The sequence below is a fragment of the Phoca vitulina genome, unplaced genomic scaffold (assembly GCF_004348235.1).
Source record: "Phoca vitulina isolate PV1807 unplaced genomic scaffold, GSC_HSeal_1.0 scaffold12, whole genome shotgun sequence".
NCBI classification, from domain to species: Eukaryota; Metazoa; Chordata; class Mammalia; order Carnivora; family Phocidae; genus Phoca; species Phoca vitulina.
In genome coordinates, this window is record NW_022589715.1 from 35,739,898 (window position 1) to 35,761,162 (window position 21,265).

Consider the following 21,265-nt stretch of genomic DNA (forward strand, 5'->3'; position numbering starts at 1 on the left):
AGGACTGTCTTCATCTTTCACCAGAGCTTGACCAAGCCCGTGGTACTCAGACATGGGAGGAGATAAGGCACCTCCTTAATTTTCTTGGGTGTATAATCAGGGAGGGACAAAAGACCACGGTGCTCGTCCTCCCGTGGTCTGAGAGCGTCATCCCAGGGGTTCACGTCGAGCAGCAGAGGTAGGCAAGCCCTGTGCCCAACAACGCACCTCGCGTTTGCTTTCAGCTCTGGAGGGAGAATGGTGTGGTGGAGACTATGGGCTTTGGCGTCAGAACTCGGTTCAGATTGTCACTCTTGCTGTTCATCAGCTTCCTAGCGGAAGGTGAGCTACTAGACGTTCCTGGCCCTCGGGTCCGCAGTCACAAAATGGCAAGAGGAGCACCTCATTAAGTTGCCATGACGAGCAAGTGAAACCCGGAATGGGAACATCGAGCCCTGGTGCCTTGTTCTTTGAACGCGAGTTAGAAAATACTCCTGCTAAAATATGTGTAGAGCTTTTATGCATGGCCATGTGCAAAAGTGACAAGGCTTTGACCTAATCTCGCCCCAGGCTTTGGCCTCTGCCTCCAACAATAAATATACACTCCTCTGTTTACAACTCCATAAAGAGGGACATGTATTTCTCTTAACAATGCATGCTCTGGGCTGTCTCCATGATCAATTACTTTATATCATTTTCAAATTGCCACATGTTTACATCTTTCCAAATAGCTGTCTCCTGAACCAAAAGGGCCTGCCTGACTATGGCATGGTCAGAAAAGGGTTCCCTTCAACTTATCACATCTAGAAATGCCACAGACAGAAATGCTTCCGGGCTATTTGCTAAGAAAACTAGCATAAGCTGCTTATCAGAAAATATTACATTTTCCCTGAAAGGTGAGCTGTGTTGTCAGTTGCTTGGGCTGTGTGAAATCCCTTTTTTTGTCATGATAGGTCACTGCACAGAAGCTAACCGAAGACTGCCAGCTCCCTGGTGGAGGCCAGGGCCCTGGGCGAAATCCTGCAAAGCTAGCTTTTGTTTTCAGGACAAGTATGCGATGGTTGGAATCCAAGCCCTAGATAAATGTAAGTGGTATTAGTGTTGGTCTAATCGCGCAATTTTTAAAGACATATCAATCAACTCACTTTATGGATCCAGACCCTCTACAAAGTTTGGTGTTCTCTAGTTCCTTACGCTGGCAGAGTAACTTGGAAGAAAGTATTTCATTCTCTTTTCTAAACACTTCAGCTTTAGGTTCAAGATCCAAAATTTCGGTACTCGAGAGAGGAACCGCAAGGTGCCAAAACCTTGAGTTTCGGGTCCCATTCTGTTAGTTACTGGCGACGTTGCGCCGGTCTTCCCAAATCTCTGCCACTCGGTTTCCACATCTGTAAAATGTCAACGAAAGTACCGTTTCTCTCTTGGAGTAATTATGGGGCTCGTGGGAAAACACTGAAGTAAAAATTCTTGCTCACTGCACAGGCCAGGACGAATGTAAGCACAGAAATGACTATGATTACAGTCGGACGTGTTATCAGATCGCACACAATCCCGGCGAGAGGCTAATCACGGGCATTTTCAGAGCTTGGTTTTATGCTCAGTGTGTGGGGCCCGGCCAATCAGGTGCTGGTTTAATGTGGGGTCGATAACGACCTAGGAGGATTGGATTCTGCCTGGTTTATGGTCTGGACTATACAAATTTGCCTTTTGACCAGAAACCTGGAAGAATTTACTGTGCTTCATGAGGTTTTACAGTTGAGTCTATTATGTATCATAATATTAATAATAACAATAATAATAATAATTGAACACTCACAGAGGGTAAATGGCTTTCTCTAAGACATAATGGCTAGTAAAGATCAAGACTTAATTTACACCCAACTCTGTCTGGGTCCAAACAGCATAACCCAGAGGCGTGTGGCTTCACAGATGCTCTACCGGATGAATCTTCCGAGGAAGGCGATGACCGAAAGTCATGTTACCTTAAGCTCTTTCCTTTAATTCCCAAGAGCAAATAGAAATGGTTTACATGTGATTCCTGTAGATGTAAAGACAGAGCACCCAGTCTCAAATTTGGAGCAGAAGTGTGAAAAGAAAAAATAGAGGAATGTTTTAGTTTGAATTTACCTCCCTTTCATTTGGAAGACTCAAATTCTCTCTCTCCTTCTCCCTCCTCTCCTTCTCCCTCCTCTCCTCCCTGTTTCTCTCTCTCTGTCTCTCCTTCTTCCTATGTCTCCTTCTACCCTTTTTTTTTTCTCTCTGCCTCTCCTAGGAGAAACATTGGCCCAGGAATAAGAACACAAGATTTTTGGGCATCAGAACCATATTTGAACAAAAGCTCTACTACCTCCTAGCTCTGAGCTTAGGTATTGACTGAACTGCTCGGACCTCCGCGTCCTCGCATCTGAGATAAAGCTACACTCCTCCCCTCTATGTAAGGCCATGGGTGGGCCATGGAAAACAGCATAAACAAGGACCCTAACAGGATGCTCTCCATTAAGGAAGAGAAATTCCTCCTCGAACATATACATAGTATCTGAACAACTGGTCCGGGAAGAGCAAATTCAGATCACTCAGATTTTATCACTTTCTAAATATGAAGATTCCTATCACATTGATGTATTTTCACTGAATTGAGCGACTGTTTTCACATCACGCAGAGGGAGGCAGTGTTTTTCTGGATCGTGTGTCATTTGGCTACCAGCTCATGGATGCACCTTGCATGGCCTCTACCATTCTCTTCCACGGTCGGCCAGTGGTCGGCCTCAAGGACTCTCACACGTGCTCGGTGAGCAGTATATTCCAGCCTCGTCCCTTCTCCAGCTCTCCCTCTCCCTGGTCATTCCGACACCTGCTTTGCAGCCAGCCCAAGTGCCGAAGTCCCGAAGAGGAGTCTGGGAGGGTTCTGGGAATGGGTTTGGTTTGCTTTACTTTGCAGTTACTGGTTTTAGGCATTATCAGCTTCTAACCTCCTGTCCTTTTCTGAGCTTGTCATACGTTGCCTCTAATTACCAGCCTCAGTGTCCAGTATGAGGCAGGAGTTAAAGCAAACAGTGCTGAAAACCACTACTGTCTGAAGCCCAAAGTAGGCCCCACGTGAGGGACAGGAAATAGGCCCCGAGCCCCCCGGCATCCCTCCCCACGGACATTCCCTGAATTCCTTCCAACTTCCTTTCCTTAAATGTGGAGACGATTTTCTGACGATGCAAAATCACACGCCACGTGCCTTAGAAAGCACACCCGTGACACCCAGGTATTTCCGTTCTGAAAAGTATTGCACCAAAACTCTGTTGAGTGCATGGGAAAGCAAAGTGATGGAAGAACTTGCTAGAACCTTTTATTTATTGGGGAAAATGGTAGCTGAATCACTTAACCCACTGAGAAGAAGCACGGTAAAGAAAGAATTGTTTTTCTGACAATTACCCGAGGCTCCAGTAATCAGAAGGCCAAGCTAGAACCCTCGGAGCTGTGCTGCTTTGGGTTCGCTCTGAATAAATAAATATAACCTAAAACACTTTGATCTTACATATTCCAAGATTGTCTGCCTCCTGAATTTGCCATTATTCTTATTATTCCAAAGTGTACCCATATTTCTGTTTCAAGCAATGGTAATAATACACATTTTTGAATTGAAGGAAGGCTCTATAATCTAGTGTATCTTTTTGTGGTGCATTCATCTGTAAATGTACTTTAAAAACTGCAAAGCACTATACAACAAAAGGTATTTACTGCGTGTGCAAGGTGTATTTTTTTTTATTATTTTTATACGTAACCACGATAATAATAAAAGGATTCCTGACTTGGTTGGAGGCTAGCCATACTATTTCACCAAACTCACCCCTCCGCCAGCTCCTCTGCTTCCCTGTGAATTTGCAGACCGGGCCTGGCGAACCCTTTCCAGTCTGACAAACGTCACAACCCACCCACCCGGGTTACCATATGTGACTCCAGCTCGGAGTATCACCACACAATCATACATTTTTACAATGGGCCTATAAAACAACCATTATAATAAATGTCTGCTTAATTAATACATTAGGACATAAAGCAATTTATTATGCTCTTATTTGCTATCATTCTCCCTGCTCAAATTTAATAATGCAAAAAGGTTTCTCAGATGCCAACCGCTGGAAATAATAAAAATACATTCATCATGGATATTGAATGCAGACACGCCTAGTGGTACTGCCGGCAAAGAGGACGCAGTCAGATGTGGAGAGAGAAGTCGGGGCTGCGTGCACAAGCCGGGCCGGCGGGGAGCGAGCCTCCACGATGGAGGAAGGCGCCTTGTGCAATGCTGGGCATGGCAGCAACGAAGGTGCCCGGAAGAACTATTATTACAATATGCAACAAAAGGGGGAGGGAGAAAGGGAGCAGGGGTGAAAAGCTTTCAAGTCAGTTAAATTCATGAGGGCTATGGAGGCTCAAATTGAAATTATCTCACTCTGTGCTGATAAATAAAGGAGCTCTGGTACCTAAATCATGACACTAACTATACGTTTCGATTTTTTTAAGTAGTGATTAGGTGGATACTCTGGGGAACCTACCAGCCTTCACAGAGATAACAGACTCAACTTAATATCAACTTAAAAAGAGACTTGAATTCTAACCAATCTCATGTAATGAATTGAAATTCTATAGCTTTCAGAGGGGGGGAAAGATAAAAAAGCGACACGGCTCCATCCTCTAACTTGCTGTCAGGAAATATAATTTGTGCTCTCGGTGATTCACCTAGCTCATATGCAGCATGCAAATTTATTTCCCTAATAATCAGACCTGGAGATTGCCCAAGAGGATTAATAGCATCATTCCTTATGACCGCCAGGATATTATGCACCTCTGACATGGAAAAATTGTGTTAGTTCTACAGAGAAAACGCAAGGATATTTGTCCTGCTAGACAATATAATAGGCTGGTGCATCATCAGATTACAATGTCATTTCAAAAACCTTGAATACAAATAATGGACAGTGGGGGAAATGTTGGAACAACCTCCCTTAATTCAGTAGCCTTGAATTCACATGTATTTTTGTGTGTGCTAGGCGGTGTATGCATATTTCTTTTATTAGAGCTTTCCAACATTGCATGCAAAAAGGCAAAGGTATTATATATTCCATGAGATCTTGTCATTGTTTCTTGGAAAACGGATGAAAAAGACGTGAGAAAAGGGTGCTTTCGATGGTTTGGGTTTATTTTTAACCCACCTATACGCAGCCAGAGATACAGTGTTCAGGAGCAGAACTTTCACTGGTATCCGCTGATTATCTGGAGTTTACATGTGGGGTGTGCTCCTTGGGATGTATACAAATACAGGCATCTAAGAATTTAGTTTCCTCTCCTGTCTTTATTCAAACACGAAGTCATCTGTATCTTCAGTCGCTTAATATTTGATAACCAAGGTAAAACAATACATTTCCCCATCGTTGTTTGGGACTATATTTTATTTTATTTCTTTATCTTTTACAGTGAATTGGTCAGAAATTTTCCAGAACAGTAATGTCTCCAGCTGTACTTTAGACCAAAGAACGCTGCCTTGAGACAAGACCAAATTTCATTATTATGCGCATGGGAGCAATAAGATTAGCTCCTACCGCTGCCCCTGAGGTGGAGCAGCAGGATGAACCAATGAGATGATGCTAATGTGCATGTTAATAGTATTCTGCTAGAAGAAGTTGGGATAATTAAACGTGTACCGTCTCTTTAAGACAGAGCCACACACATTTTCTTCGGATGGGTGTTTACAAGAATTCCAATTTCAGGTCATAGCCATTTCTGAGATTGCTTAAAAAAGAGATGGGAATAACTTATCTTATTCATGTATTCAAGGAACCTTATAAAATGTGCAAAACATAACAGTTTTAAGGGGCAAAACATGCATCTTATCTTGACAGAGCTGCTTTATTATGTGTACTGTTGTATACTGACCTAATATATGGAGCATTTTTAGCTAATATACCTTGCAGGAAACCAGCCTTTAATGTGATGGATGTTATGGTATCTCATTAGGGTGTGTTTATATAACCTGATACTAAACACGTTTTCAGATTCATGTTCCTTATTAAAATTGTTAGCCACATTGATTTTTAGTTGGAAGAGCAACAGAGTCATTTTTACCATTAAGAAGGGTAGCTCCGAACTTATTCCCAGAGCACATCTCTTTTCTGTACAAACTTGGGGACTTCCCCTTTCACAGCTTCAATTAGCATGGTCTTCATGGGATGGCCCACTGGCCTCTGATTGCTTAGAAGCCTCTGTTAGGTTATTATCCATCATGCAGAATTGTTAATTCCATAGGAAGTTTTTCTTTCATTCCCCGCCCCCCACCCCCGGAAGGAAAAAAAATAAATCTGTTAATCCTCCTCTTGTTTTGTCATCAGTATCTTTGATTTTATGAATTAGCCCCAAATAATACTGATAGATTGACCCTGAAGAGATACATGTCTTCACATCTGAGCTGTGGGGTTTTCAGAACTGACACTACCAGTCACTCAGTGTCTGTGCATAAATGGCAAATTAAAAAAAAAAGGGGGGGAATCCCTTAACATTGCAAGTTGTGTTAAACGAAATAATGACTTTCACATGGTGAAGTCTCGTTTTGTAAACTGATCCTGTGGGGTAACTCAGAAAGTCAGCCGTAAATAGTGTCCCAGGGTATTCCAGCGGAGGTGGGGGGAAATAATGACCTGGAGGTACTGTAAATAGTTTAAATTATTGGAAGGTCTTTCTAAGAAATGTAATGTGAGAAGGGAGAGAAATGCTTTTTCTCTATTGTGAGGCGAGTACCCTTTGGAGGTGATCCAAATTCACAACGCAAATATTTAGAGAAAAGGACTATCTTTTGAGAAAAGCAAAAACTTTTCTTACTTGTTACGGCGAAGCTAGTTAACACAATCCAACCAGGATGGAAAAAAGAACATCCAGACAGAAGCACACGCTGTTTATTTCACTTTTGCATTTCAAACTAAAGTCACAAGCCTTTAACAGGGGCGGGGAAGGGCGGTGGGGGGGAGGGACTAGATTTTTAACAGTGACATAGAAAACCTATGGAATGAATACCGTTACCCCTGATAGATTGAATATTGTTAATCGCGTGACTTTACTTTAACCATATTTATAACTTTAATTATAATCCTGGAATTGTAGTTCACAAACCTCAAGTAATCGCTCTCTCTATTTGGCCTAAGAAATTTTAAGTCAGAACTTGTTCTCAGAAAAGAAGATAGTTTCCCTTTATTTTGCCCCTGGCATGTTATTCATTATTAAACATTAACGTTGTGTCAATTACTCTCATATTTGATTATTATCCCCGTTATTGCACCAGCTAATCAAGTCTTCTTTAAAGACGTGTCTGGCGGTGACCGCGAACCAATGTACAGGAGAGAACTGTTTGTGTTTTCTGTCTCCTCATTAGCCGCAGCAATTGGTTATTTTAATTCACTCCACCACCCTACTACCCATCACCATCATCCCCAAATAAGGTAACAGTATGACTTACCCATTTATTTTAATCAATGTGAGATTGAACTTTCAAAGAGTTACTCTTTCGCTACATACAAGAGCCAGGTTCCTGGACTTGTTTTAAGTGAGGTTGAACTGAGCTATTCTGAGAACAACTCTGTTGTTAGTATTAACAGCTTCACAGTTATTCGGCTTGAGGTGTAATTATTTTACCATTATTACATGCAAAGCTTTTAACAAAACAGTCGTTCCCTCCATTTAAGCAGAGAGTTTTATAATTTATTACATCTCTTTGGTCATCAACACACTATACAAACAGTTGGCCACCGGTGACCAATTACATTAAGGTTAAGCAACATAACTTTAAATTAGAAATAAGCTAATGTATCTTCATCAAGGGCCTGCTGTGTTTTCACTGCTGTTTATGAGATGATACTAAATGTGGATATGGAGCACGCTCACTGGGACCAATTCCTTTCGGCCTGAAAATGGGAAAGTCTCGAGTGTACCCGGGTCCAGAGCTAATTAATGGGATAACATCTGCTTTAAGCATTCAGCTGGAGTAATTTCTATCAACTTCCCAGCGAAGGTGCAGGGGAAACTGTCAGAGAACTAAGTATCTATCATGAGCCATATTAATCTGTGACAGGACTGCAAAAGGCACATTTCGGTTTTGGTTTTCTATTTATTTGGGGTGTTGCTATTATCAGCACGGGGTTCCCTCCCACTCTCCCTCTCTTTGGTGCCTGAATAATTGTGGGGGTCTCTGCGCAAATAACCTATTATATCCACGCAGGCCGGGGAGCAGGTCCTGTTTTCAAAAATTCAGTGGTGAGGAGATAAAAGACAAGAATAAAACAGCCACGTTCCTTCTGAAACAATCAGTTTTAGCCACAAAGACATTTATGTTGTTTTATCGTATTACTTAAAAACGCAGCAGGATTTGCGAAAGAGAAATACCAGTACTGTAAAACAAGGTTCAGAAGGGATAAGCCCACTTATTTCATGTTATTTCATGTTATCAGCTCTTGTACAACACGATTCCAGCTTTAGTAGCAACTAAATAAAGGCCCCTGTTCTGTGCGGTCATTTACATAAATCCAACCCGAATGGAGGGAAAAAAAAAAAAGTCATTCTCTGCCACCACCCTGTCCGGGGCGTGCCGTGTGCGGAGGCAGCAACAGCAGCGGTCCCCTCAGCAGAAACCTCCCACCCAGCTAGCCCTTTATTTTGCACCAATCCTATAGTCTGTACTTATTTTTTGTCCGTGTCTTTGTCTGGCAGCAGAGCCAGAGAAAAGAGTTCGTTTTAATGAAGAGCTCGGGAAGACGGGGTTCCGTGTGTCTGCGCTTTTGGAGTAAGTCCTGTACCCCGCCCGGGCAGTCACTGAGCAAGCAGCGCGGAGCTTTACGATCCCGGCGCTCAACAGAGAGAGGGGGGAGAATATACATTGTTTTTAGCGGCTGAGCTGAATTATGCTGATGTCACTTTTTAATAATCATGGACCCAATAACTGGCATACATAAAATATGATCCTGAGGAAGAAATTACAATAATGACCATTCACCTTTACTGAAAGCTGATGGGGTCAGAGGCCAAATGTCAGCTCACAATGAGTATGGGGGAATTCACAGTCTCAAATCCCACAGCCTCCTAAAAAGGGGGCCGCTCAGGGTTATTTATGGAAATGAAACTGAGAGGAGAATCAAGATATTTTTTTAAAGAACCTTAACACTTATACCATAGAGGGGGGGAAAAAAGACACCATTTTTCTTTAGATATTTAATAATCCTACGAAATTTTTAATATTGCTAACTTGAAAGTGTGGTTGTCCCCAATTCACATATTTATGCAATAATCTTGTAATAAGCTAATAAGTTGTATTGGTTAATTGCCAAGCTATTTTGCATACAGTTAAGTTGTGCATATAAAAATACGCATGATGAAACATGTAGTATTTTATCACCCAAAGCAACTAACATGCTCATACCTAATGCATGCACACACACTGTAACCCAGGACAAATTGCTCGTGTTAGTTACTACCACAGGCTGGCAGGCCAGAAAATACATTTGGTGCCTAATATGCATAAGCACAGAAATATGGTCAGGCTCATTACTGTAATAAAGCTGTGATTTGCCAGCAGGATCAGTAGAAACACACTTGCAACAGTCTGTCCCTTCCACTGGTTCATGTGCCATAAAGCAATAAGGTTGTAACAAGGGTGAATCCTCAATTCAGTTGGGCTACCTTGTCTGGGTTATTTGAACCCTTATTTGCCTTAAGGGGCCCATTTGCTTGTCCTAATGTGTACACAGTGATAATGTAGCCATTTACGCAATAAGGAAGGTCTGCAAAACAGTAGTCTGCTCTGCAATAACGTGGAGTAGCGAAGAGTGTGGGGGGCTGGCAATGCTGGTCCAATTACATCAGTCCGTGGAGGCGTCTTCAAATCAGAGGTGGCTTTCGAATGTGCTTCAGAGCAAGTGGAGTGCCGGACAAGAGAAAAGCCAAGTAGATTTCTTTTTAGTGCTCCAGTAAAATTAGAGCCAGGTTGATGAAAGAAAATGCCCTGGGTCCTCTGCTTGAAGTTTCCGTGTTAAACAAAAGACTCTTGAAAAATTATAGAATTTACGTTGAGTAGAATTTATATTACTTCCATGAAGATGGAAGTTTCCTAGTAGGAAAGAAGGCACTAAGGGGTCATTTCCCATGGGGAGGGAAGGGACATTCAGGAAGGAGTGCAAAGGACAGTCTGAGTGCAAAGATGAAGGTAAGGTGGTCCCCAGTGACCTCAAGCATTGTGGAGCCCTGTCTTTGTTGTCCCAGTCATCGATCAGATGGGCTGGGGAAGGACATTCTTTGATGGTAGAGAGCTAGAAAATTGAAATCCAAGTTTTGGGTCCATGGGCAAAAATGCTGAAGATCATATGGTACATATTTTACTTTTACTTTTTTCCTTTTTGATTTTTCTAGCTTTACATGAAAACTAGCTTTGCATCCGTACCCATGTAAACAGGGTAAAAAGCTGGGGGTGGAGTATGAGGAAAAAATAACAGAATTAAAGTATCCAGAAAGCACAAGTCTTTCCCAAGATTTGGAAGAGACTCTACTCATCAACTAGAAAAAAATAATCCAGAAACTTGCACATTCTACTTCCAGCAGTGTTTACCATACTTTTCTAGGATAAATATCACGAGTGCCAAAGCAGCATTGTTGCTCTGGCCAACCTCAATGAACTGCTCTTGGGACACCTGTGCTGAGGAAGATTCTGAAGTCACAGGAGGTCTCAACACCCACAAAGAAGGGAATGGCGGTGTGTATTCCAGCTCTCTCAACCCTCAGGTGCCAATGACCAGCTTCAGATGTCATTCACTAAGCACTGCCATCCTCTCTGGTCTGAGCGACCCCTCCACATTCCTCATTCTTCAAGATGCAACCTCACAGAACACATCTTGGCTTGCTAAGAACTTTAGGTCAGACTATATAAAGAATGATTGTACATATTCACGTTAGATATCAGGTTTATGTTCTATGTGTTATTAAATATGAATCAGTTTTTAGCCACACACCTTCACATGGAAAATAGAATGTGTAAAAATAAGTTGATGTTTATGTTGATTCTTTCTGGGAAATGGACATGCCCTGGTGTAAGTGAAACGGACGTCCCCATGGCTAAGGGGGAGCACATCCAGGTTGGCCTAATGGAAAAATGGAGAAGACAGCTCTCTGGGTAGTGTAGCTTTGCTGGAATTCAAAATATTCACATCCTGCTGCTGATATCCCCCACTGGCGTCTCCCAGGCCAGCAGAATTGCTACTATGAGTTGATACATCATCTCCAGGATGCCCCAAATTGAAGGCAAACACACTACTAGGCAGGGGTCACGCACAAAACCAATAACCCTATTCCCTATCATCCAATCAGCTAATAACTTCCAAAGAGAGGGTAGGAGTTAAGGGAACTGCAGGATCTTCTCTGTTACTTATTTTAAAAAGATGTGACGTAGATTGAGTAGGAACATTAGCCGCAAAGAGCTGTGCTGGAAAAGGCCTCTCTGGACAGAGCTGACTGTGAAGGCTCTGGGTTCCTGAGAAGAGAGGATGTCAAATCAAATCCACGAACAGTTTTTACTTACCTCTTAGATGCTCTGGGATCCACTGCACAACACACAGGCATGGCATGAACAGATGGTCGAGGGTCACCGATAAAATGGCTTAGTAGGAGAGATCTCACCGTGCTTTGAGAGACCACTTATCTTTGTTTTTACTTATTTTCATGATTTTTTTAAAAACAGATTTTTTTTTACTCTGTAGCAGAAGATAGAGAACTACAGCTAGCATTTCCCCATTTGTATAGCTTGGAGAGCTTTGTCACATTTCTGAGAACCACGTGGGCACTTTCAATACCACATTTTACCTGTGAAATCCTCCCCCCCACCAATGTCTGCCCTTGAAGTGCTTCTGGTTTCGAGGAAGAGGACAGATGAGGCAAGTGGCTAGAATACCTCCCAATACTGCATGTCACAAACACCTCAGGGAGAACAACAAACAGACGGCACACTGTTGTTGGGTGCATCATCACAGGCCTGGACGCCAAATGGGAGAGGCAAAGTCTACCTCAGCCACGGGCAATCAGGAATAGGCCTAGCATATGTTTCCTGAAGTTGCTCAGTTGCTAGTCCTGAGCTTCCCTTCAGAGTGGAGACTACATCTCATCCTGGGAAGAAAGTCTCCTTCAGTGGGAACACAGACATCAGTCTGGAACATCACATGTGGCCACTTTGATCACTGGGGCAATCTTTTCCAGACTGGCCCTTTAAAACTTGAGGTTCCCAAGCGGGGGGATCCTGGTACAGGGAAACAAAAACAGCTATTGATGTTTAGTTTCAAGGCATTTCTGTACTTTGGCTTTTCTTGTCTTCCTTTCTCCCCATGTTCCCTTTTCCTCCGACGCCCACTTGCAGCCTCCCTAAGGTCTCCCTGGATTTGATCTACTGACCTGGGTGCTGAGGCTGGATTTGAAATCTTCTGAAGGGTCCTTAACATGCCAGACTTAACAGGCCTGCCTGGGCCAGCTGCTGTCTCTGAGCTGCCACAAACTCCAAGGATTGTTTGGCAATAAAAATCAGCTATAAAAGTGTGAAAAATACCAGAGACCTAAATGCGAGAGGGAGGCAAGGCGGGGGGGAGACATGGCTCTTACACCCTTTTAGTGGACATCTGATTTATTTTTTAAGTGGAAAAGCCACTTTTATAGCTACTGTAGTTCAATTATCTCTAATTTTACACATTTTATGCAAATTCTTCCATCTTAATTGCAAATGAGAAGGAAACTTATTTTTTAAAGCAGAAAAACAAGGTATAGTTTTGTATTTCCTTTTCAATTTTTAATTCCTATTCGTGGTTCAGCACCATTAAACTTTTAAAACTCTTTTTACACAGTTGTTTAAAATTATGTGTAATTTAAAGCACACTCGCATGTTCACAAACACCCATAGCCTTAAACAAGTAGCTAATTTTATTCCCAGACCTCACTCTCCCTCTCCTGGAAGATACTTTGATGTTCTCCTACTTGTAGTTTCAAAAGACTGCAAAAGGATATATTTAAAAGGTTTCACAAAGAAATTTAGTATCTTACAAATCAAGCACATTGGAACATATTCTAAGCGTTAGGAAACCTGGATGCAGGTTCTTTGCGGAGTTGCCCAGATTTCTAACCAGCAGTGCACTGGTTGATATTTGACAACCAACTCTCTTGGGAGGTAACTAACCACGACTCTCTGATTCGTGGTGGTCGACAATTTCCATGGTGTAAACACTGCTGTCATGGCCAGTTTCAAGCTACTGACGTGACATCACTGAACCTGGAGGTGGGAAGAGACGGTCTCCGTTGGCCCGCATGAGCCCGAAGCACCAAGCACACCACTGCCTCCAGCACCTCCCACTTGCCTGGGGGTTTTCAACTGGCTCTTCTCGGATTTGGCACCTCTAGAGACAAAAGGCCAATAAGAAACAAGGTTTCCACACTGGAGAGGTGTTTCAAAGATGTTACAGACTGTCGGGAAACTTGGCATAATGCTTACCAACCTAGAGTCAGGAGTTTCGGGCAAGAATCTGGCAATGCACAACCACCTAACCTGCGCCGCATCTTTGCCCTGGAGTCTGTCTCCTCATGTCTACAATGAGAACGGAGTTTGCTCTGCTGTGGGCTTATCTTCTAATGGCAAAAGAGCTAATAGTTGTAGAATCACTTGGCAAACTGAAAGGGATATGCAAATAAAGGCTAAATATCGTCAGGGTTCATTTAACAATGATCGGTTTAGTCACCAACAGTGTCTCAAGGTCACCATGGGAAACACAGAGACGTACATGACAGAGTGCACAGAATTACTCTTCGATAGATTGTGATTTAGGGTTTTCAAGACGAAATTGCATCCCAGTCATTTGTGGGAAATTTAAGTATTTTTCTGAGCCCTGAATCTGGAGAAAAATCAGTCAAGGCATCAGGGAAAGAGAAAAAAAGTACTATGACTCTCGGAGAGGATTAAAGCTTAATTTTGATCTGAGCTGGCCTTCTCCATTGGGAAGGACAAAGTGAGCGCTGAGAAGGCTAGGGCTGACAGTCCCCGGCAGGATTGAGGGGCGCCCGCCCAAGGCTTCAGAGATGGTGGTGGCGCTCAGGGGCCCGCATGGCCTCCTCCCCTCACTACACACGGTATTACACTGGAACCTTCCTCAGGTGCCCACACAGATAACTCGTGGCCAAGACCTTTCCAGGCCAGGTCCTCTCTTCCTTACCAATCCTATTTGATTCCAGCATATCGAGCAGAGGGGACACAATCATTTGCCTCCAACAAAAATCCAGGCTGCCCTGAAACCAGAAGCGCCGGAGAAGAGACAGGAAGGTGGCGTGCGTCTCATTAGGCGCTCTGCCTGGCAATAATCAGGCTCGCTCGGCTAACGGCGGACTCCCGGCAGCTGGGCGCACACTTATTTCCGTGAAGGCAAATGAGGAGCACACATGAGTCCCCGACTTCTACCTCTTCTCTTTTCTCTGTTCCCTTTGTGACTTCATGCTGGTTTGCAATTTGTGTTTCCACCACTGTAGTTAATTCTAAGACACAGTCGATCAACTCATAGCCTCCTTAGTAATGGAAGTGCTTCTAAATAAAATTGCGTGAAGCTCCACACTTCAATGGAGAGGATCCCTACCAGCCCTTCCACCTTGTACTTAGCTGGCTACCCTTTGCTGAAGTTACACTGATAGCATAATTAATGAAATAAGCTTTTCTTCTGACTTGCCTAACTAGCTATGCCAGGTGACTTGGAAATTCTCTCTTTATTAGGGAGCACCGCTACCTGGATGGGCTGAGACCTTCCCACATCACCTTGAGCAGCCAAAATAGTCCACCTTGAGCACGTGACTGAGACCTGACAGGCTGAAAAATACACAGGCCTCATAATGCATGTCAACAATTTTACTATCTGGTACAAATGGAAACTTGCTGAATTTATTCCCTAAAATGCTTTTTATGCTTTTCTTGGTTCTGGCTTAGTGGTAATGTATTTAAATGTCTGGAAGAAATATTCAAAAGAATGAAACACATAACTTCAGTAGAGATGCCTACATTTCAAACCAAATACTGGCAGATCAGTGAGTATCTAGGTTAATACTATCCTTATTTGATTAGGATAATTCACAGAGACACTGGCTCATTCCTTCAGATCCTGCCTTTTAACCAATCAATATTTTTAGGGTTATGGTTTTCAGAAGGCAGGTGATAATTTTGGAGATAGCATCTCAAGGTGTTGCTGACATTGAGATGCATATTTAATATGTTCTTGGAGTGACAGAGCACAGCCATGTTGGAATCTCTCCCCCCCAGAAATACACACACACCCACGGTGCCACTAACTTTTAAATTTTTGAAGTTCTAAAATAGATTTAGCAAAGGGGCTCTTATTAATGTCAGTGAAAATGTGGAAATTTAAGGGGTGGGCAGTGCCTACCTTTCCCACAGATGTGCCTGCTGTCTTTTCAGTGTCCCAGAATCCCTGAGAAGGAGAGAGAAGAAGCAGGTCTCCACACAAAGATCAATAGTGGGGATGGGAAGGAGGAGCAGTGAGGACAGCTGTAGCTGTGGGCTGGTACTTCACCTAAAATAGCACATGTCACTACCTACACGAGTAGGGGATTACATGAGAACAGGGTAAGGTAGGGGAAAACAAAGGGCAAAAAAAAAAAAAAAAGAGAGAGAGACTTGGATTTTTCTTTTAGAATGTCATTAAAAAATATCTATTTTAATTTCACGTGACTAAAATTATCTGCTTGTTTTGTATTAATTTTGCCTTGACTGAAATTAGTTGTCAGACCTCTGTTTATAGCCTAATTACCTTTTCCCTGAAAAAAAGGAGGTAAAAGAAATAACAATAAATTCGTAATGCAAAAGCTACAAGTTTGTAGTATTAGTACAGATTAGGGATGGTTCCAGGAACAGGGTTTGAAAATAATTTAAAGGAATCTGAAGGAGGCTTGTATTTCTCAGAAGACTATTTTGCCCGTACTCTCCTCATTGTTTAGTGCCACGGTTATGACTCGTGGCCACAAACACTTGAGAGTGAGTCGTGCCCGGGGGTGGCTAATTTAGTACCATCTATTTTATTTGGCTCTCTTACCAAGCCAGCTAGATCCTCGAGCGTTCACACTCAAGATCATGGTTGGCAAAATTTCCTGTCAAGGGCCAAACTGCAAATATTTTAGTCTTTATGGGCCATCTAGTCTCTATCCCAACTACTCAGCACTGCTGTTGTAGTGTGGAAACAGCCACGGACAATATGCAAACAAATGTGTGTGACTGTGTTCCAATAAAATTTTATTTACAAAAAGAGGCAGTGGGCCAGATTTGGCTCACTGGCCGTCATTTGCCAAGCCCTGCTCTGGACAATTCAACCAATGGAACATGAGGAGAAGCTAATGTACACACAGCATGGCAGAGAACTAGTGTTCAACAAATATATTTTAAACAAACGTGAGTATCAATGCAACAAACAAAAACATACTCAATAGCAGAAATGCAGGATTATCTCCAAGTCAGAATTCATGGGTTCAAAAAAAAATCACTGCTTCAGTAACTTCTTGTAACTAATGAAAATAAGTAGCAGATGAATATGATGGCAACACAGAGAAAAGATAACCAAGAGCCCCCTGTTTACCGAAGCCAATTAGCCATAGACAGCGCCACCACGTTACCATGCCACGTGTGGCTGAGGTTTACAACATGCCCCTCCGCCAATGACATTGGCTAAGTCAGGGTGATGTGAAATGTATTTTTAAAAAAATATGCATCAAAATGAGCAGCGTTTAAAAAGTTATCTCCCTCGAAAGGGTGAGCTTCAGTTGTCCCATAAACAAGCACCAGATTTGGGAAGAAAAGTTATGGGTCTCCATCTTGTCCTGCTTCTCGCCTTGTGGCCGGTTTCCTCATCTGTATTATGAGCACTGGACCATATGATCAGTGGTTCTCAAACTCTGACTCTAAGCCCCTCTGATGCCAATGCTACTTCAACTATTTGCTTTTTAGGTAGAGCCCTAACTTATTCTATTATGCTTTTTCCCTAAGGGTGATATGTTGAACTGGCTTTTTCTCCTCCACTGAGCAAGTTCCCATTCCCCCCCCAAACCCCTCGAGCGGAGAGTCTCATCTGAAATGTGAAGACAGCCCATCTCCCCACAGATAGCCAGAGACCCAGAGCAGTCAGGACGGCAGCTGAAGGCCCCTCTCCAGGCCGAGCCTGCAGTCATCTTGGGCATCCTGAGCATCCCTCAGCTGGAGGGGCTTTCCCCGCTCAGTGCCTGGACCATTGCCAAGAAGATCTGTCCAGCTGTAAGCCTGATTTTATATAGTTATTTTCACTTATTTTTTATTTCGCAAGATGTAAACGAATCTGTTTAACTAGGAAATCACGTCCCTTGAAAGTGATTATAACCTAATTTGACATGCAGTATTTGTACACTTATTCTAGTGTTATGATGCATTCACCATGTTTACATAAATAGAGATTTCTGTATAATTACTACAAGATAATGTAAAGAGTTAATCACATGAAATCCCCCAAAATCTCATTTGGGTAAATTTTTTTTTTTAATTTGAAAGTAAAATTTCCTTTGGAAACAAAGTGGGCCCATTTCCAAAATGTTCTATAAATCATCTTTGAGAGCCTTAGAAAAACATCTCCTTTCTTCATCCATTCTTGTTTGCTCATTTATTGATAGAGTCAGATAATTTACTGTGTATCTAATACGTGCCAGGTACCAACAGAGATAAAATTGACATGTTTCTTGCCTTCAAGAGCATTACATCTAAAGAAGTCTGGAAGACTTCTTGGAGAAAGGTGAAGCTCTGCCTTGATCTGTTCTGCTTACCTTTGATTTTCTACTATGTTTTCTTCATGAAAAATACATTGGAAGACATATACAAGAATGATTTGCATAGAAAGAAATGGAGGAGGGAGAGAGGCAAAATTAGCATGAAATTCTAGAGGAAGAGTTGCAAATATTTGAAGTGTTTTCTTTTTATATCTTATTAGCTAGGAAAGGTATTTCCCCCAAACTGAAATATTTTACTAAAATTAAGAAGGAACAATCACATAAAGAACGACCGAATAGTTCTAAACCAATTTAAAAAAGGCCTATTTGTCTCTCTTCCTGAGGTTAAATAAATGCTTCTCTTTGCACTCAGTTGCTTCCATTCATTCTGCTCGTACCATATGTGTAGCTCCATCTTAGCATCTTTGAGGGTTAAAATTTAGGAAAAAGGCCTGCCACGGTAGATCACGCTGTCTGAAGAGTGTAAAGAGGGCTGGAAAAACATCTACAGTGGCATCAGTGTTGGAAAGGTGAGGATGTCACTGGAGGTGCACATTTCACAAACAACATATTCTCTTGTCACTTGCACTGGACGCCGCACATTCAGGTGAACCACGGATGAGAAAGTCCTTTCATTTCCCCTGGGAGAGCTATTCCTCCATCAACACGTTCCTTCTCTCAAATCCTTGGGCTCTTCTCTTTACTGTGTTTTCTAGAAGACAAATAACATTTAGACATAGTTATAAAATAATATCTTCAGTGAAATAGGACAATTATTTATTTTTAGGATGAGTTCCATACAATTCCCATCCAAAAATTGTCAGGATGAGAGATAGAGATTCAAGAATGGAGTGTCCCAGTACTTCATTGAGATGTTATTCAAATCAGTGTACATGGGTAAAAGTACCGAGTATGCCTTATTGTTCATGAGTTCGTTTAGTTTACTTCAGAAAGAAAGAATCCAAAGTATACATCATTTGGCCACAAGGTCCTACAGAACTAAAACATGTTGTGTATTAGAGTGAGCATGGTATTATACCATTATTTGTTCAACTGTGTACTCCTAAACTATTTCTAGAATTGACTTATTCCTAAGCCATCAATTAGGCAACCCTTAAAACATAATACCCTATAGGCTACCTATTTAACCATGTACAGCCTATTTGCTATATAGGTTTTCCATTCAGGTCTGAGTTCCATTTTGTCCTCCCATTACAGATGCATCATAGAGTCATCTTTGTGAAGAAGCATAATAATGTACTTTATATCCTAGTTCTGCTATGAGTCCCATGGTCCTAAGAGCAAGTTACTCAACCTCTCGGTGCTTTGGTTCCACTTGCTGTAAAATGGAAATAACAATTCCCATTGTTGTGGGGATTTAAATGCCTTATCACAGAGGGGACTTAGAGCTTTGCCTGGCACATTATGAGGGGATAGTCAATGTGTGCTAATTATAGTGGAAGCTGCAGTAATCATGCTGGCCTTGGATGGCATTCATACACACTCACTGCTATATTGTACCTGTTCATTTTCATTTAGCCTATTCCCTAAATTCTAAGCCCTTGTGAAACATTATTAATGCCAATAGGAGCCTAAGGTAATGAAAAATAATCTGAGTATATGTATTCTCTCTACTTCCCCAAATCTCCAAGGTATTTTTGTCTTCCATCATGTGGCTAATTGTGAAGTGACTACATTCATAACCACTTTTTATTTGCATATTTGATGTTTCTAGTGGAAACACTAGATACTAACAATGACACTATCAATAATATGGGAAACTTCCTGATTAAAAAAAGAAAAGTTCCTTTTTATTGTCTGCCTCTCATTTTGGCCTCCTTTCCTTCCTAAGCGACCCTACTCACCCAGCCAGACTACAGAAGACGAACACGCAGGAAGTGCAAAATTTCCAAGCTTCACCTTCCCTCTCCTTCCACCAATCAGTGCTTATTAAGCTCCTCAGGTAAGTTTACTTATTTTTGACATGAGTTCTTTATTGGCAGTAATCATCTTAGGAAAAGAAATGCTCTCTCCTGCTGCATCTGTAGCATTTTCATAGAGCCACATCCAAGATAACTTGATAATAGTCTCGAGGGAATGACAGCAAGTTTCTGAGGAGAGTCTTCTCTGTAAGAGCACCACATGCCCCAATTTTGAGGCAAATGCCCCAGTTTTAACATGCTGTCTCCCCTGTGTTCCCAAGAGCAGATCTAATGTTCTCTTCCTCCAGGTCTCTGTTGATTGCCTGAACTGTGATAATGCTGCTTGAAATGGCGAGGGAATGGGGTAGAATTGGAGTTATCCAAATCAAAAACATGTCGGATGAGACTCACAATCCAATAATAGACACTCTATGAGGCCTCCCTGAGGGTTGTCGGGTTTTTAGCAGAATATTAGCTGGCTACTTAACACACTCTATTGTCTTCACTTAAAGGCTCTAAATCCAGAAGCTTTGTTTAGTTTTACTAAATAAGATACCTAAGGAAATGGAATCCCTTTTACTCTCAACTGGTATGGATGAGGGGAAAGCACTCCACTGTATCACTGCTCTTCGCACACTGCAAGAAAATGCACTACCATGAAGATCTGTGTCTGGTCTGCTTATTAAAGTGTTCACAGAATAATTTAATGCAGCTACTTTTCCTTTCATGCTTTTCAATGGAGGGACATGAGAAATAGGTTTTTTGTTTTTAATTTCCTCTAAGCTCTAAAATGCAACATTTTGGATTTGAGAAACCCAAATAAAAGACAAAAAAGTATCAGCAGTGTCTTGCTAAATGTTATACTGGTTTCTAAATGAGCTTAGGAGAGAGCTTTAGTCAAAACAGGATTACAATTTCTCTGGCTCACCTTCTGCAAACATAACTTGCTTCTGCCTGTGGCACACCCAAAGTGGAAAAATGTTAGATGTGAGATTTATAAAAAGTGACACAGACACAAGCAATGCTTCTAATAAATAATATATTATTATAAGAGAAACAAAGTGATTGAGTAATGTCACGCTAATGACTCCTCTCCAATGGCTAGAACACCTGCTCCAGCATTGTTTTTGTTCAGGTTTCTTTTCTTTGCTTGGTAGAACTACATCCAGGAAGAATAACCTACATGAAGTCATTTACCAAGGTGACTAAACTACCTTCTGTTAGGATGTCAAACTGTCCCAAATTGGGAGACCAAATAGGAATTGGGATGTTGGAGTGAGCACATACTGTGAAACACTGATGGTTATTCTCATCCTAACTGCTCACGTGGACCTCAGACTGCTTTTGAGAAATCTCACCAAGGCCCAGGGACCATTTTACACACTGCCTTTCTAAATTTTACAGTGAAAACAACCCAAACTGGAATGAATCAACATGTGTAAAGGACTGTGAGGCAGCTCTGTCTCTCCCTAGATCTCAATGATTGTTACAGAGGTAAAGTTTCCAGTCATTCCTCCAGCTCCAAATTGTTATTTGAT

General features: G+C 41.9%; 1 long non-coding RNA gene across 1 annotated transcript in view; it reads right to left on the reverse strand.

Annotated features, from left to right (window-relative positions):
- Positions 1-6,988: 6,988 nt before the first annotated feature.
- Positions 6,989-21,265, reverse strand: part of LOC116636278 — a 38,727-nt gene continuing 24,450 nt past the window's right edge. Inside the window, exon 3 of the long non-coding RNA XR_004300307.1 lies at positions 6,989-18,517. This is a non-coding gene — a long non-coding RNA (uncharacterized LOC116636278). The remainder of the gene's footprint in view (positions 18,518-21,265) is intronic.